The following is a 16921-nucleotide window of genomic DNA, read 5'->3' on the forward strand; positions in this document are numbered from 1 at the left end:
AAATACCTGTCAGCAAGTATGTCTGTAACAATACAGACACACACAAAAATTCCCCCAGGAGTAGAGAGTTAAAGAAACCCTTATGACAACCCAGTTCCTGTTTCTCTGCCCCCTTCTCCCTCCTAGAGCCCAGCTACGGGGTTACCCTAACCCAGATACCTCCCCTCCCCCAGAGGCCAGCCACAGGGCCACCCTTGCCCAGATACCTACAGCGTCCCCCCCCCAGTCCAGCCATGGGCCCTCTGCAGCCCAAACACCCATCCCTCTATCCCCCCGAGATCCAGGGGGAGAAACGGCCTGATGCTCAGTCCCAGGCTTGCACAGATTTTCCTGCTCACTGTCCTCTCCTTTCCTCAGGGCATGCTTGGAACAGCAGCTGCCAGGAAGCCTCTAGCTCCCTCTACCTCCTCCTAGCACTGTCTTCTATGTGTGAGCTGGGCTCTGCTGGGACCCTAGTGGTAGCTAGCAGCACTGCAGCCCATTTCTCTGGGGGAAAGGAAATTCTGCTCACACAGCATTAATTTCTGCAAAGCTCTGCATTGCGCAGTGGTGCAGAATTCTCCCAGGAGTAATCTATCTATCTATGCATTTCATGTCAATAGTATTATTGTAGCTGGAAATGATCATAGGCTTGACCACAGACCATGGTATCTCAGAGGACTGTTTCTCCTTTTCCTGAAAAATCCAGCTACCTCAGGCCTTAATATGCTGCCTTTAAAGATTCCCAGTCTTTATTTTGGATTTCTTGTTAAAATTTATACTTACAGGAAGACGGCTGCACTATAAATGAGATGTGAGATGTCTGGAGACCTATCTATAATTCATGTGTCTTGGAGAAAGGGGATTTCAACAAGAGGTCTGACCAAATCTGGATACAAACAGCCAAGGTAGCCTCAGGCTCTGAAAGCTAGTATCTAAGCAAGGTTGTTAAGACTTTGAAAGACAGCTAGTAATAATTGTTAAATATCTTTGTATCACCAATGGTTCATCAAGGGGAGGGATAGTTCAGTGGTTTGAGCATTGGCCTGCTAAATCCAAGGTTGTGAGTTGAATCCTTGAGGTGGCCATTTAGGGATCTGGAGCAAAAAGTATGTCTGGGGATGGGTCCTGCTTTGAGCAGGAGGTTGGACTAGATGACCTCCTGAGGTCCTTTCTAACCCTGATATTCTATGATAAACAAAACAGCAACTCCAAACTCTATTGTGTATTTAGGTAACTAGACATTTGGAAAGCTGGTATAATGGCCCTAGAATGGGGAAAGAGACATGAGACAAGTGTGCTCAACAAGAGAGATCTCTGGACACAGGAGGGAGTTACTAATTGTTGATCTCTGAACAACAGTGTCATGCTGACAACCTGACCACAAGGATAGTGGAGAGGAATCTGCTTTTAAGAGATGTAAGTTATTCATCTTTCCTTTATAACTGAGCTGAAAACACCTTACCTAATTTAGTGCACAAGAAGTGTAAATCTACATATTCTAAGAAAACTGTTTCTTGTGTTTTAATTCCATTTTCTCTGTTTTCATGGAATCATAAAATGTAGGAGTGGAAGGGACCGCAAGAAGTCATCAAGTCCAGCCCCCTGTACTGAGGCAGGACCAAGTAAACTAGACCAGTAGTTCTTAAAGTCGGTCCGCCGCTTGTTCAGAGAAAGCCCCTGGTGGGCTGGGCCAGTTTGTTTACCTGCCACGTCCACAGGTTCGGCCAATTGCGGCTCCCACTGGCCGCGGTTCCCCACTCCAGGCCAATGGAGGCTGTGGGAAGCAGTGGCCAGCACATGTACCAAATAAATATTTCTAATGCAGACTTGCAATGTGTGTTAAGAGGACTCTTTTTGTGCCTTGGGACAAGTGAGGAATGCAAATGCTACGGCTGATTCGAAGATTAAAATCAATAAAAAACCCAGGGACACTGCCTGGTGCTGAAGTTAGGCTTAAGCAGCCTGTAACTGCCAGGATTGCCTCTGAAGCCTTTTCAAAAAAATTTACACCACATTACCTATACTCCAGTCATCTGGGACAGAAGTTGATTTAAGTGAAAAGTTACATATCATAGTTAATATTCTGAAATTTCATATTTGAGTTCCTTCAGTACTCTTGGGTGACTCATTGCTGTTTAATTTATTAATTTGTTCCAAAACCTCCTCTATTGACACCTCAATCAGATTTGTCATCTTAAAAAAAAATGGCTTGGGTATGGGAATCTTCCCCCATTCCCCACTTCACTCTGCAGTGAAGCCCAATGCAAAGAATTAATTTAGCTTCTCCACAATGGCCTTATCTTCCTTGAGGGTTCTGTGAGCACCTTGATCATCCAGTGGCCTCACTGATTGTTTGGCAGGCTTCCTGCTTCTGATTTTTTTAAAAATGTCTGTTAGTTTAAACAGTATCAAGTACAAAATGTATTAAAATAGCACTTGTGTCTGACTTAACCTTAAAAGCAAAAAAAAATCAGAGATAAAGCTGATGTTCCAGCTTTAACTGTTCCCTTGTGTTACATACTGCAACTAATACGATCCTCTATCTTAGGACAGTGGGTAATTTTATATACCATATGAACTGCAATATCTAGAAGCAGCAAAGAATCCTGTGGCACCTTATAGACTTAGTCTATAAGGTGCCACAGGATTCTTTGCTGCTTCTACAGAACCAGACTAACATGGCTACCCCTCTGATACTTGCAATATCTAGACACATTTTAGTCAGCAAAGGCTTAAGTTTCAATTTCCTTGTGTTAATACATTAAACTTAGACAATTAATGTTATTTTAATGCAATTTTAAAATTTAATTTCCTTTATGATGCAGTGTCTTTCTAAGTCATATTATAAAATAGGAAAAAGAATTTAACCTCTGATAGGGAATAACATATCATTAGCCAATGTCCTTACTTGCCTTTTGAAATGTCTGAGGCTGGTCCCTTAATTTACAATATTTTCTTCATAAGACATTATAGTCACCATAAAATATCCTAATGCACAAATTATAATGCATTTTTATACACAGTGGAATCTGTGAGGTAATCAGCTTGCTAGGGAGTTGGCTACTAGGGCCTGATAATTTTTAAAAATACAAGTGTATAAGACATGTATATTAAAGCCCCTTTCAACCCAACAAAAAAAAAAAAGGATGAATAGAAAAAATGGACTTGCATACATTTTTCAATAAGCTTCTGATAAAAACATGGGGTGGAATGTCTTCAGCCATATTTTCACTAGCTCATTAATAATACTTCTATAGAGCTTTTAGGCTGGGATTTTCAAAGGGTCATGAAAGAAGTAGGCTATCAAATCCCTTTGAAAGGTGAATGCTCTTTACAGAGGTAGGTAAGCAGGCAATATGATCCCTATTTTATTGACAGAGAAACCAAGAAGTGTTTAAGTGGTTAAGTGATATAAAAAAGGTCATGAAAAAAGCCAGTGAGAGAGCTGAAAAGAAAACTGTTTTAAAGGGAGAAAGGATGAACCCCACCCCCAAAGTGTGTGTGTGTGTGTGTGTGTGTGTGTGTGTTTGTTTCAATTCTATTTGATTCAAAACAATTTCATTTCAAATAGACTCAAAATGAAGTTTATTTTCAAATTGTTGCATCCAAAAATAATCCACAAATTTTAGAGAAGATTTCAAGTGAAATGAAAATTGTTTCATCCAAAAAATTTCCAAGGAAAAGAATTCCCATTTTTCAACCAGCCATAATGTTAAACAATCCATTCACTTCAGTAAATAACTGCATTGTGATTGACTCAACCTGAGTTCAGCAACAACAATTTTTATTCTATTCTATACAGGTTCTTACACCACATTCATCATCATATTTCCTGAGCACCTTCCGGTACTGCATGAAGCAATGTGAGTAAGGCTACATACTGGACGCTTCTTTCCGTAGTGTGTAGCATATGTACTAGGGTGGCCCTGTAATGTGGGTTTAAGTGGCAGTGCAGATAGTGAGGCACAGCTTAGGTGAGTAAAGTAGAATACATACACACCTGAAGGGGCTGGGTGTGTACCTAAGTACATATCCTACACAGCTCTCTACTTGCCCAAGCTATGCCTTCTGGTCTACGCTATTTTTAGCTGTGTAGTGTTCTGCTGCCTTCCAGCTGCTGGAGACTTTACCCGCTCAGAGAAAGGTTCTGGTAAGGAAGAGATGCTGAAAACTTTTCCTGCTGCCTCCCACCTGCCAGAACCTTTCACCAACAAGTGTAGCTACACACCAAAGTGTGGATGCAGCCTGCTTTTCACTACAGCATGTAGCTACACATACCCAACACACCACTTGGTATGTAAAGTAGATATAGCCTAATATCAGGGGAGAGAAATGTGTGCAGTGGAGTGTTTTGTTTTGGATTTTTAAACCCCCGCCCCACCTCTTTCTCACATACACACATGTTTATATTAAAGAAGACTAAGTCAAAGAAATGCACTTTGCACTTGGAGTGGAAGGCAGTGGCAAGCTTTGTGAAGGTCCTTAGTTTCTGTAGGAGTTCATTTTAGTGTCTTGGGCCAGCCCCCAGGGGTGAAAGTAGAAATAGGGACTTACCGGTATGGGGTTGGGTTGAGGCCGGCTCTGGCCCCCGGAAGGGATGGGGCCTTGGGTGGAAGGGGCGGGGGTGGGGGGGTAAGTGCCCTCCCCCTCTGGGGTAGCAGCAGCAGCTGGGGGCTCCGGCAGCAGTTTAAAGGGCCCAGGGCTCGGCCGCTGCTACGGCCCTGGCCCTTTAAATAGCCACCGGAGCCCTGGGGTAGCAGCGGCAGCCGGGGGCTCCGGCATTGGTTTAAAGGGCTGGGGGCATAGAGGCAGCAGGAGCCCCAGGCCCTTTAAATAGCCCCTGGAGCTCCACTACTACTCCAGGGCTCTGGCAGCAGGACTCTGGTGGCAATTTAAAGGCCCTGGTGCTCACGCTGCTGCTGGGAGCCCCAGGCCCTTTAAATTGCCACCTGAGGAAGCCGGGCCGCTCCAGTACAGCGCACTGGCTCTTGCCAGTACACCATACCGGGGCGTACCAGCTTACTTTCACCTCTGCCAGCCCCTGAGAAAGCTCTATCTTTTGAGGGTTTTTCTCCACCTTAATGAGCCTATCAGATGACATATGCAAATCTGTCTTACAACCTGCATCTCAGTAGTGAGATGCAGTTTTCTGCTTCTGGATCACTAACTTCATCTTCCTTCTTTACAATATTAGTTGGGCGCAAAAAAAAAAACAAAACAAAACCCTGCCACTTCGGACATTCATGGTCATAATAGAGAGATTTCAAGATATATCTGTTGAAAAAAATATGAATCTATTAACAATACACATATTGACTTCACATTTCAGTGAACATCACAATTTATTGACCCTTGAGGTAAGTATTAATCTCAGCTTTGACTCAATATTTATCACTTGGTTCAATAAATCTCGATGTTCAAGACAACAGAATTCAATATCTGCTTGATATGCAAGTTTATTACACTGTTACAAGCATTCCACATATCACTAATAACTCAAACAAATTTTAATGGATTTTAAATTTACTTTTTTAATGGTGTTTAGGTTGAAGATTATTTACCAAGTGTAGACTGATATATTTTATCAAACCAAAAGTACCATGTGGCACTATAGAAAACAAAGTAATTAACCCTAGATAAGAAGTATTTAGCCCTATATAGCAGGCCTGGGAGTAAATAACTTCACATCAATGAGATTTTGGATTAAGTAAGCAGTTCAGAAGCACGACCACCAAGGATAAGTACACAAGATTTCAGTTATGCACAAAAAATAGAAACATTTCATATATTATGTCTTCTGTAGTTTTTTTTTAAACTAAAACTTGTTCTAGGTTTTTCTAAAGGTACAAGAAAACACTTAGGCCTCTAAAGAGTCACGGCTATACAATAATGAGTGTTTACAATTTGCAAGGGAATAGAGATGGTATACAATATTCTAAAGTTAGAAAAAGTATTCTGTGTATCACTTGGAAAAACTAAGGATGTGGCTATGGAGTGACCAAGCTGACAAAGCTTAAAGTGTCACAGTGGGGAATGCAAACAAATAGTCTTTAAATCCTGTCCATTAAACAGCTAGGTCTGAGAAATACAGTTCACCAACTATGTGCTGCAGCTGTTATGGCAAAATCCTACTATCAGATTCGCACAAGCTATTAATCTTTGAAAACTGACTATGTAAGGTCTACTGGTGGCTGAAGTGTCTCACTCCTTATCCTTCATTCTCATGTCTCCTATGGTTCATTTCTTAAAGTCACAAAGCCAAGCTCACTTGAGCTTAGTAGAGTGCACCACTCTCTCACTTTATTGACTACTATTCTTTTGCATTACAGTAGTACCTAATGGTCCCATCTGAAGTAGGGACCCCATTGTGCTAGGTGCTGTACAAAACAAGACTGCATTTTACCCCCACTTTACAGATATGGAATGGAGGCACAGAGAGAATAAGTGACTTGCCCAGTGTCACCAAGGAAGTCTTTAAATTTAATCCTGAATCCCAGTCCAGTGACCATTCTAACTCACTATTCCTCTAACTTTCTGTTCTCTGAACAATACTTAATTCAGCCTTCTCTGTATTGCTGAGAGGTCTTGTTACATATATGCTAGATATGTGCTTTATACAGTAGGCTGATTTCTGTGCTGAACGATAATTGTCAGAAACCTCTCTCAGTTCATCGATGCAGAAAAGTATTTCTGGACACCTGAAATGTCATATTATTGGTACGAAATAAATGGCTAACATTGCCCATTGAATAGCACAAACCATATAGAAGCAAGACAAAATGACAATGTTTATCAAGACAAAACCATCCAGCTGTTGTTCCAGGGATACCAAACAATCTTGAGTTCTGAATTCTGTATTCTTTCCTTTATAATAAAAGAGTTTTCTATTGCAAAATCACGAAGCACCTACTTGGATATCCTTATCACTTTGTATGAAACAAAGAAAAGGTTTCCAAGGAGTGACAGAAATCAAAACAGTATCTAGCTTCAAACACAGCACACGTTCCACTAATCACTTCTTCAAGCGACTAAGGCCAACATTTTCAAACTTGGGTGCCTAAAAACTTTAGGCAGCTAAATAAGGCATTTTAATTAACACAGATCCAGAGATAATTAACCTTTTAATTGCTAGATTAAAAATTCAATGGGAGCAGTTGATTCTTTCCAGTTAAAAAAAATCAAGCCACTTTTACAGATGCCGAAATATAACAAAAATATAGATTTTGTGGTGTAAGTTTGGGCCCTCAAGTTTGAATTTTTTTACGGTTTTACTCTACTGCACTAACATATGGAATACTGTATAATGCAGTGAATGATCCAGCAATGCCAGGCGATGGACTAGGTGGCCTGACTAGTCTTCTACATCACCAATTTCTACCATTGTATAATGATAGAGAGGAGACACAGGTTGTTCATCCAAAATTCAGAAATGAGTTTTTCACCTTGTGACCTGCGGTGTGTCTCTCAGCAAAAGGCAAAATGTTATATACCATAAACTGCACCATGTCACACACAACACAATCCTATTGCTTGCTTTTTAAAGACAATTGTCTTGGCTACTATCAATATAATTTACCAGAGTGCACAGAAGTTACATGATCTCTGGCCTTTTTGTGACATATTAAAACTATTATTGAGGACATACCATTGTGGAAGAAACTCAAATTTAGCAATGTGGGCCAGAACATGCTAACAATGTAGTTTCAGGTAAGGAAAGCATAGAGGAGCCCTTCTGCACATGGAAGTCAGAATAATGCATCATGAAATGAGTGAACACGGTTTTAGTTAGTTTAAATCTAGGGCTACATTGTTGGGTGAATGTTGGCTTTGGGCAGAGTAGATTTTCCAAACTCTTCTACAGCCAGATTGATCCATGCACTGGAAGTATATTTTTGTGATAGGAAAGAAACTCACAAGAGTCTTCACTCCCTGATCAGTCTGATGTACAGTAAATCTGAAGCTGAGCAAAAGGATCTCCCCAGACAGAAGAATTTTGTCCTTTGGTTAAATGTCTGAGTCAAGGGCAAAGACGTCACTAGATACTTAAAAGAGTACATTAAGTAAAATAATCCAAGAGTCCTCTTTAAAGTAGACATCAGCAATTTGGTGATTAAGATAATCCTTAGTAGGGCTTTATTACTGATAAGTAGAGAGAAAAAAAAGAGTAAGAAAAGAAAGTACTTTGTCAGATTGACTGTTATATTTTAAATGTGGGAAATGAAGATTCAAATAAATGTTTTCAGCTATTTAAAGCCATCTAGGAATGTTTATTCCAGGTAGGTTTATATGGGATCTTGAAGAGTAATGTAAAAACACAGTCATACTTTGAAAGTTGTTTGTTGAAAGGATTTTCTATAAACAGAATGGGTCTAGCTGAACTATACAGATTTGAGGTGCGGGGGGGAGGAGGTGGAGAAATACCCAATAAGGCTATTCACACTGAAGCCAAATAGAAGCTGAAAGATGTTTTTGTCACTTGTGTAATGAATGTGATCACCCTTCATTCTCTTTAAATAATTCTGCATAAGAGTAATTCTGTAGCACAGGCTAAATCCTGAGATGTGTCAAGTTCTTTAAACCCCACAAACTTCAGTGGGTTTAAGCTAGTCCCCATTTCTCAGTATTTGGCCCTAAATAACTAAAGAGATGGCTGTAGGTAGGGCCCTACCAAATTCCTGGCCATGAAAAGCACATCACAGATCGTGAAATCTCATCTCCCCCCGGGAAATCTGTATAGTATAGTGTAAAAGCACACAAAAGACCCGATTTCACGGGGGAGGCCAGAGTTTCTCAAATTGGGGGTCCTTACCCAAAAGGGAATTGCAGAGGGGGTCACAAGGTTATTTTAGGGGAGTCACAGTATTGCCACCCTTATTTCTGTACTACTTTCAGAGCTGGGTGACCGGAGAGCGGCGGCTGTTAGCCGGGTGCCCAGCTCTGAAGGCAGTGCCCCACTATCAGCAGCGCAGAAGTAAGGCTGGCAATATCATACAATGCCACCCTTACTTCTGCACTGCTGCCTTCAGTGCTGGGCAGCCAGAGAGTGGCGACTGCTAACTGAGGGCCCAGCTCTGCAGGCAGCAGCACAGAAGTAAGGGTGGCAATACCATACCATGCCATCCTTACTTCTGCACTGCTGCTGCCTTCAGAGCTGGGCTCCTGGCAAGCAGCCACCACTCTACAACTGCCCAGTTCTGAAGGCACTGCCGCCTCCAGCAGCAGCGCAGAAGTAAGGGTAGTAGTACTGCAATCCCCCCCATTAACCTTGTGACCCTCACCACAACTCCTTTTTGGGTCAGGACTCCCACAATTACAACATCATGAAATTTCAGATTTAAATAGCTGAAATAATGAAATGTATTATTTTTAAAATAAAACCCTATGACTGTGAAATTGACCAAAATGGATAAGGATTTTAGTAGGGCCTTAGCTATAGGTTTCAGACACTCAGGAAGAGTTTCCTCCATCCAGAGGACATATGTAACTCCCTGGTCAGCGTGTGTAACATGTTCCTCTTTGTGCTCAATTCACAGGAGATACGATTCTGCTACAACTTTAGGCTAATGGACCTATGCCCTGTTTCAGCAAAGGATTGGAGCATGCATTTGTCTGCTTTGCTGAATTGGGGCTCTTAGAGATCCCTGGGTTCAGGCTCTGTTGATGACCAAGATGATGGTGTGACAGATATTGCAGCCCATTAGAAAGTTTGAATTTTCCCTTTCCTGTAGTGTGAAGCTTTTATTGTAGGTTTCGTTGATTGCAAGATACTAGACTTCAAACCTATTACTGCTCCAATACTGAATACAGCTTATTTTGGGTCTCAGGCTGATGTAAAAAAATGTGGAAGGATGCAAACACTTCCCATCTGTATTTTAAATAACTCTTTGAAGCTGTCCATAGATTTGAGATGTTAGAATAAATCCCAAGGGAGATGGATTAGTAGGAAGGTGAGGTGGTCTAGAGTGCATGATAAATGCAATTTACCACATGGGTACCACCACCACATGGTTGTCGCAATCCGATTCATAGTTATGGCTCTCTATGTCCAATCTTAAAAGGACAGGTAGTCTCCATTTTTTTTTGGATTCTTGTTGTATTGGAGAGACAAAAAAAAAAAAAAACTCTGGTAAACTGCTGGTAATCAACCAAGTCAAGTTGTGCTCTTGTGTTTTTTGTTTTTTTTTTTTTGTTTTTGTTTTGGTTCTGGGGCCATCTAAGGTCAGGCTAGTTCTGTGTATGATGAAGGCCTGAACCTGGGTTTTACCTGTTTTTGTCGCTGGTCTGAGGGTCAGGCTCAGGCTAACAACTCCCCACAGTACTGCATACAGAGCCTTAGTTAGTTCCCAGCGACTCACTTTTTCCTTTTTTTTTGGACCCAGTCAGTCAGGGGTCAGTTTTGTTTACTGTCAAACCAGTGTGCCGTGTGCAAATTCTTCCCGTGGGGGGTGGCAACAGCTGAAAACCTGAAGAGGAGAGGACCAGGGAGCCAATCAGACGCTGACACGAGGGAATGAGACGCATGAAGGACCTGATCACCTGTTGATCACGATCCTCGGGTCTCTCTCCCCAAAAGTGCCGTCGTGTCATATCATTTGGATTCGCGTCGTTGGACCCGATCCCTTCAGCCCGATCCTCATGCTTTGTCTGTCTGCTCTGCTGGTCAGCTGCGCTGGAGGTGTTGTTTTTTTTTTTCTGAAAGAAAGTCTCATTATCTAGCCTCTTATTTTTTTTCTTTTCTAACTTGTCTACTCTATCTCTATCAGGATATCAGGGATTGTATTATTGAGAATTGATTTTTTGCTAGCTTGTAGCTAATTAATTATTTGTATTGTTATTGTTGTTGAAAAACTGTTTTTTGTGTTGTGTTCACTGCTCTGTCTGTGTTTGTCGTGAATGAGGAGGAAGTCTGTCTCCACCTGGATTGATTGCTGACCAAGGGGTTCCCTTCCCGTCCCCTGTGTGAGTGGAATCTCTGCAGCCAGCTGCAGCTGCCACACACTTACCCTTGGTGTGAAAGCAAAAAAGTGTGAGGGCAGGCATGGCCCGTCTCTCTTCTCTGTGTGTAGCACGGGCACGCTCTGACGAACCCGATTCCTATCTATTTGGTGGTGTGGTGAGCAGTATAAAGTATATTATTACTGTGTTTTACTTTTGATACCATCCCAGCCAGTTGTTGCCCCCCCCCAGCAAGTTGTATATTATCCCTAAATAAACGCAGCCACTTGGCTTTTCACTGTTATTCTGGTCCTGCCTGTTTTTCCTCACTCAATACCAAGCTGTAACGAACCGCAATCTAATTCGGACAATGGTGTATTTATATGCATACATATTTACTAGAGCACGAGTCCAGCAAAGCCCTTAAGCATATGCCTGACATTAAGTATGCCAGTAGTCCCATTCAACCCGATGGAACTGCTCATATGCTTCACTTTGGGAGCCTGGAATTGGGAAAGAGTGAACATTTTTTGTTATTCAGCAACTGAATACATATTTCTGTTTATTGTGTTTGTGAACCCACTTTCCATTTTCTTTGCAAAATTTTGTACATAAGGGGATTTTGTTCACATGAATGTTCATCAATAAAATAATCCAAAATTGTTTCTCTGAATAATCAAAACACAGAAGCTGAAATACTAATTGATACGAATCAGAAGCTACACATGGACAAATAATTTACAAAATTGGAAATAATTAATGAAACTACTAAATGACAACTAATTTTAACTGATTCACAAAGCCAAACTACAGGCTGACTCACCCCCCCCCCCAAATAAGCTTTTAGGCAAAAATTGTGACCCCCTCCCCTAAATTTTGTAAATATCCAAGAATTTCAATGAACAGAAAAAGGCTGAATATCACTGCCAACATTTGATTAACATACTCACCCAAGTCTAATATTCATGAATGCAAAAAACATGCAAACAACATACTTACTTTCCAGATTATTGAAAGCCTATTAAATTCCTTTCATATGAATGGTAATAGAATGTTTTATTACCAAGAAACAAAACAACCCCCACCTCCCACGCACAAAAATACATTTTCAGTAATGGTGTTCAGGACAACAATCCATAAAAAGTATCATGCTTACTATGGAGGTCAACCACCTATACATGTACAGTGAAGAAGGCTAGCATGAATCTAGAAGAAGCCTACTTCACTCTGGAAGCCCATTCACAGAACACTTACAAAAGCTAGGGTAGCTTTTCATTCATTCCCAGGATCTCTCCAAAGAGAAACCCAGGCATTCTCAGAGGATGGGTTACTGAAGAGGAGGTCAGCCAGCTGAAGACTTCTTCTCTGTGAGTCCAGCCCATTCAACAGCTGCTTTTTACTTACAAGGTTAAAAAAGCAAAAATGCTGAATCTTGAATACTGAAAATTACTGGAGGGTTCAACGGGCAGACACAGTAGAATAACTGACCTCAGGATAAAAGAGTTCCTTCAATGGCTGAATATTGCTGTCAGCCTTCAGACAAATATTTTACTGCTACTGCCCTTGCACCCAATCAATAGCTCTGATAAATTCTGAAATGATATAAATACACAGTAAGGCAGGCATAATGACTGTGCTGCATTTGATAGTTTTATAAGCCATATTTGTTGTTCTTCATAGGGAAGACACCCAAATCTTCTCCTAGTTCTTTTATTAATTTGTTTTGTTAGCTATTGAGCTTCCCGAGATTTAGTTTTACTTTAAGAGTGTATTGAAAATTCTTTATAAATGAAAGACTATTGAGCAGGCATGAAGGGAAAAACATTTGCAAGGCTTGATTCTAAACTCAATTGCAAATCACCTCTCATGAATAATGGTGTAAACAGAAAAGAGCCAGGAAGAATTTCTGTCTTCATTTTATAGCATTACACAGTTGACCAAGGCCATTATGGTAGCTTTATGTCTCTACAATAGATGAGTCTTTCCCCTCCCACCCCCACTGGAAGAGGCAAGAAAATGAGTTAGCCATCTAATATTTAGCATGTCAATTCCTTTGTAAACTTAGATATGTCAATATACATTTCTGCATGCTTTGTACCTGAGAGTAGAATAGACAACTTTGTCCAGTGTTACAGCCAGGTTGTGAGCAGCCAGAATTAGTGGTCAGAGCCAGAGTCCACAATTGCAAGACAGGAGTCAGCTGGGTGAGGAGACCAGAAGCAGGAGACAAACTGGAGGTCAGGAACCACAAGTCAGATGCCAGGAGTCAAGCCCAGTCAGGATACCAGCAGGAGTGCTGGAACTATTTGTATAGTGGGGGTGCTGAGAACCACTGAATGAAACTGTAAATCCTCTATGTGATGGGTGAGAGAGAGAGAGAGTGTGAGTGAGTGAGTGAGTGTGTGTGTGTGTGTGTGTGTGTGTGTGTGTGTGTTCCACCAGCACCTATGGCTGTGCTAGGGGAGCAGAATGGAAGTCAGGTATTCAGACAGCTGCCTGTTCCTGCTGCTGTTTTAAGTAGGGCCAATGGGCCAATCTGCTGCTCTGGGGCTCTGCCAATTGGACCTCAGGGGTGGAGCCTCATGCTAGGGCAGAGCTCTGTGTTTCCCAGTTAAGTCTCCATCAGCAGGCTGCTAAGTGGAAGGTTGGAGTGTGGCTGCTCCTATGACTTCTATAGACCTGGGTTTGAGACCTGTGGGTCATACCATCCAGACACTAAAAGTAATACATTGTACTACCAAGCAAGCAACTTGGGGACAGATTGTGAGCTGTGGCCAAAGGTTGTTGAATGGAGTTCCAGAAAAGAGAATACAAAGGTGCCTTTTCTATATTCGTTTCTTCTCAATCCTGGGCCAGCATAAGACTAAGCTGGTTCTCCAGAAAAGGTTAAAAAAAAGTAGCTGGAAAGTAGCCAGAGATTGCCCAGTCAGAGGAACAAACCAAGTTGAAACAAGCAAATTCAGACTGGAAATAAAGCACAGTTTTTTTTAACAGTGACAGTAATTAACCATTGGAACAATTCACCAGGGACTGCAGTGAAATCTCCATCACTGGAAATGTTCAAATCAAGATGCATTAAAAAAAAAAAAGACATGTTTTAGTAGTTCAATCGAATCAATTCAGGGAAGTCCTAAGGCCTCTATTACACAGGAGGTCAGACTAGATTATCACAGTCATCCCTTCTGGCCTTATAATTTATGAATGTACTGAACAAAATGCAGGAATAAAAGAATTCTTGGCACCTTTTGGAAAAGAGATGGGATTGCCAGCCAGCCAAAGTCCTGTAGAGAGGGGTGGGTAAACATCCAACCACAACAGAAATAGAAATAAAATTACGCACTGGTCATTCACATTGCTTGCTTACCCTTTTTGCCACAGGAGGTCATCTACATTAAAGTTGTGTGACCAGAGGGGCTGGTAGAATCTACCTTACCACAACTTTACTGTAAGAAATTAAATTGACAACCGTTGGAGCATCCAAGGTGCTCTATGTAGAAATGGGATTATGTGCTTAGCTATAGTCATTATGCTGACATGCAGAAAGTGCTAGTGATTATCAATTTGGGGGCTGGAAATGAATTTTCTTGCATGGCACAGTGAGGGACATTTTAGAATATTTCATTTTCCTCTGGAGCAACAGTTAGGGATCAAAACTTAGGATCAGATGACACAATTTCCTGTGAGTGGGAGCAGAATTGGTGGACAGCATTCCTATCTATTCTTCTATGTCTCTATGTTACTTTATAGGCAGTCGCTTATTTTTCAGACATTGTTCTATTTTTTTAGTTCCCAATATTTACAGCAAACCTCAGAACGGGAGGGTGACACTCCTCAAAGGACTTCTCCATTTTCATCCGAAAGCTTTTTTGAAGGAGAACAATGTCAACAATAACCTCAAACCCTTTGTCTCATTGTTCCATCTGCAGTTTGGCCTTGAACTTTCCCAAGGATTAAAATAACATCCAGGGCTCCTGAATCCTTTGTTTATGCTCTCAAAAATATTTTTCCTGATTAAATAAAATTAAATTTTTCCATAGCTTAGGCTAAACAACTCTACCTAACAATTATTCCTGTACACCTTCCTTTTGTTCCCTCTGTGCGGCAAAACATTGCTCTCCATGCTGTACAAGATGGCTGAAGCAGACATACAAAGGAAAGAAATATTTGCTAGGTAGACTTCAAGTAGGAAACACATTCTCAAGCCCCGCTGCATACCTGACTGTGCTGGTATTCCACCCAACTTGCTGCCTTATTGTTCCATAGTGCGTCTCCTTGCTTTACTTCACACTGACAAAGCTGAGAAAACAATATAGAAACACTATTCAAAAATAAAATTCCCATCCTATGAAAATGTCATTTTACTTAATAGCAATTCTGGACTGAGGGAATATAAATAATGATTACGTGGCTATTCTGCCTCAGATGACTAGATTAGCTGAGCCCTTTTGACTTCTCTTCTGGAAATGTGGCAGACTCTCAGTAAAAACGGACTACTGAGAAAACACGGAAAGACTCGGTACCTTTAAGTTACCTAAGACCAGATCGTACCTCCAACTTCCTTACACGGTGCCCCCACACCTATCCCCCACCACTTGCTCCAGACTGGTATTAGCTTTCCCACTGGTAATGGAAGTTACCAGGGAAAGATAAGACAGCTGCAGGCTGTATTAACTTTCCTGATATGCCACCTTCCTTCATGAGGAACCTTCTAAAAGAGGGGGTCCCAAGGACAGGTTTGGCTATGGGAGTCCCTGGTTATGAGTAGGGAGCAGGATAGGACATCAGGGAGTCAGAGTTATTGGGGAGACACTGACCTCCATGCAGATGGCTGTGAGATCTGGGGTGGATCTGCCGCTTATTCTTTTGGGGCAAAGCCCACCCCCAAATGAATGATCAGAGGTGGATGGCAGGTCCACGAGGAGTACCTCAGGGAAGTGTCCATTTGCTAACACCTCTCTTGCTGTCTTTACTGCAAGAGGAAGCTATCTTGTCCTGAGATAGTACCCATTTTTTCTGATTTTTAAAGAAAAAATGCTCTCTGTTCCACACTATTGTGTAATGTTCTGAAGCTGTGGCCATATCTGAACATCTCAAGCTGCTCAAAGGGCTAAGATACATACCTGAGGGCTCAGGCCTGCAAGGTGATGAATGCCCTTGACAGGGATTGGTTCAATAGGCGTTACGAGCTATCAACACCTTGGAGGACCAATCTTTCAGAAACTAAGGTTCCTCTTTGAGGGCAGACTTTAGTGGTGACAACCGTGGTTTTGTATCTGTCAAGAGGCACTTTCCCTTATAAATTTGTATTTTTGTTGCTGCCTCAGTTACAGTTATTTTGAAGATAACATATTGCTTCTTGCATCAATGGGCCAGATTCACCATTACAGATATGGAGAATGGAAAGGGATGAAAGCAGACTAACCCCCATGCATTTACCATGCAGGTAGGCTGACAGAAGGATTCAACACCATAGGAGGGCAGGACACCCACCTCTTCCGGAAAGTTCACCACAGGACAGCAGCCTTATTTATCCAGCAGAGGATCTCTGGGGGATGTTTTGAGTCAACACCTCTCCCAGCATGGCCGATTCCAGCCACTTGTTGGATGTTAGCAGCCAGCTCTAACAACTTGCACCCACAACCTCAATTACCGAGGGCTGCCAGCTGCTTCTGCTCTTCTCCTTAAGTCTTCCAAGGGGTCTTTTTTTCTTATAAGGTTGACTGAAATATTTCAAGAAAGGACCCAAGGATATAATCAATATTAAATGATTGACTCAAGATTCCTGCGCGCTCTGCTCTATTATTGACAGTATCAACTGATGTTGCTGATTTTGCTATCCTGTGGCAGAAATACATTTTTTTAAATGGCATCACTGGTATATCCCCTATGCTCAGGGCCCAGTTCAGCAAAACACTTAAGCATGTGTTTAAAGTCAAGCATGTGCCTAAGTCCTTTACTTAATTGGGCTGGTTTGCTAAATCAGGGCCCTGGAGCAAACATGAGC

The 16921-nt window shown here is 41.6% G+C and overlaps 1 long non-coding RNA gene across 2 annotated transcripts; it reads left to right on the forward strand.

The window, feature by feature from the left end:
• The first annotated feature begins 775 nt into the window (after nucleotides 1–775).
• LOC120396928 lies at nucleotides 776–16575 on the forward strand. 2 transcript variants are annotated; one of them, XR_005593546.1, is made up of 4 exons: nucleotides 776–887; nucleotides 1342–1398; nucleotides 3785–3845; nucleotides 16361–16575. It is a non-coding gene; the product is annotated as an uncharacterized LOC120396928 (long non-coding RNA). The 2 variants fall into 2 exon arrangements; XR_005593545.1 differs by lacking the exon at nucleotides 776–887 and having other exon boundaries at nucleotides 1288–1398.
• Nucleotides 16576–16921: the final 346 nt, after the last annotated feature.

This window comes from Mauremys reevesii, linkage group 1 (assembly GCF_016161935.1).
Source record: "Mauremys reevesii isolate NIE-2019 linkage group 1, ASM1616193v1, whole genome shotgun sequence".
NCBI classification, from domain to species: domain Eukaryota; kingdom Metazoa; phylum Chordata; order Testudines; family Geoemydidae; genus Mauremys; species Mauremys reevesii.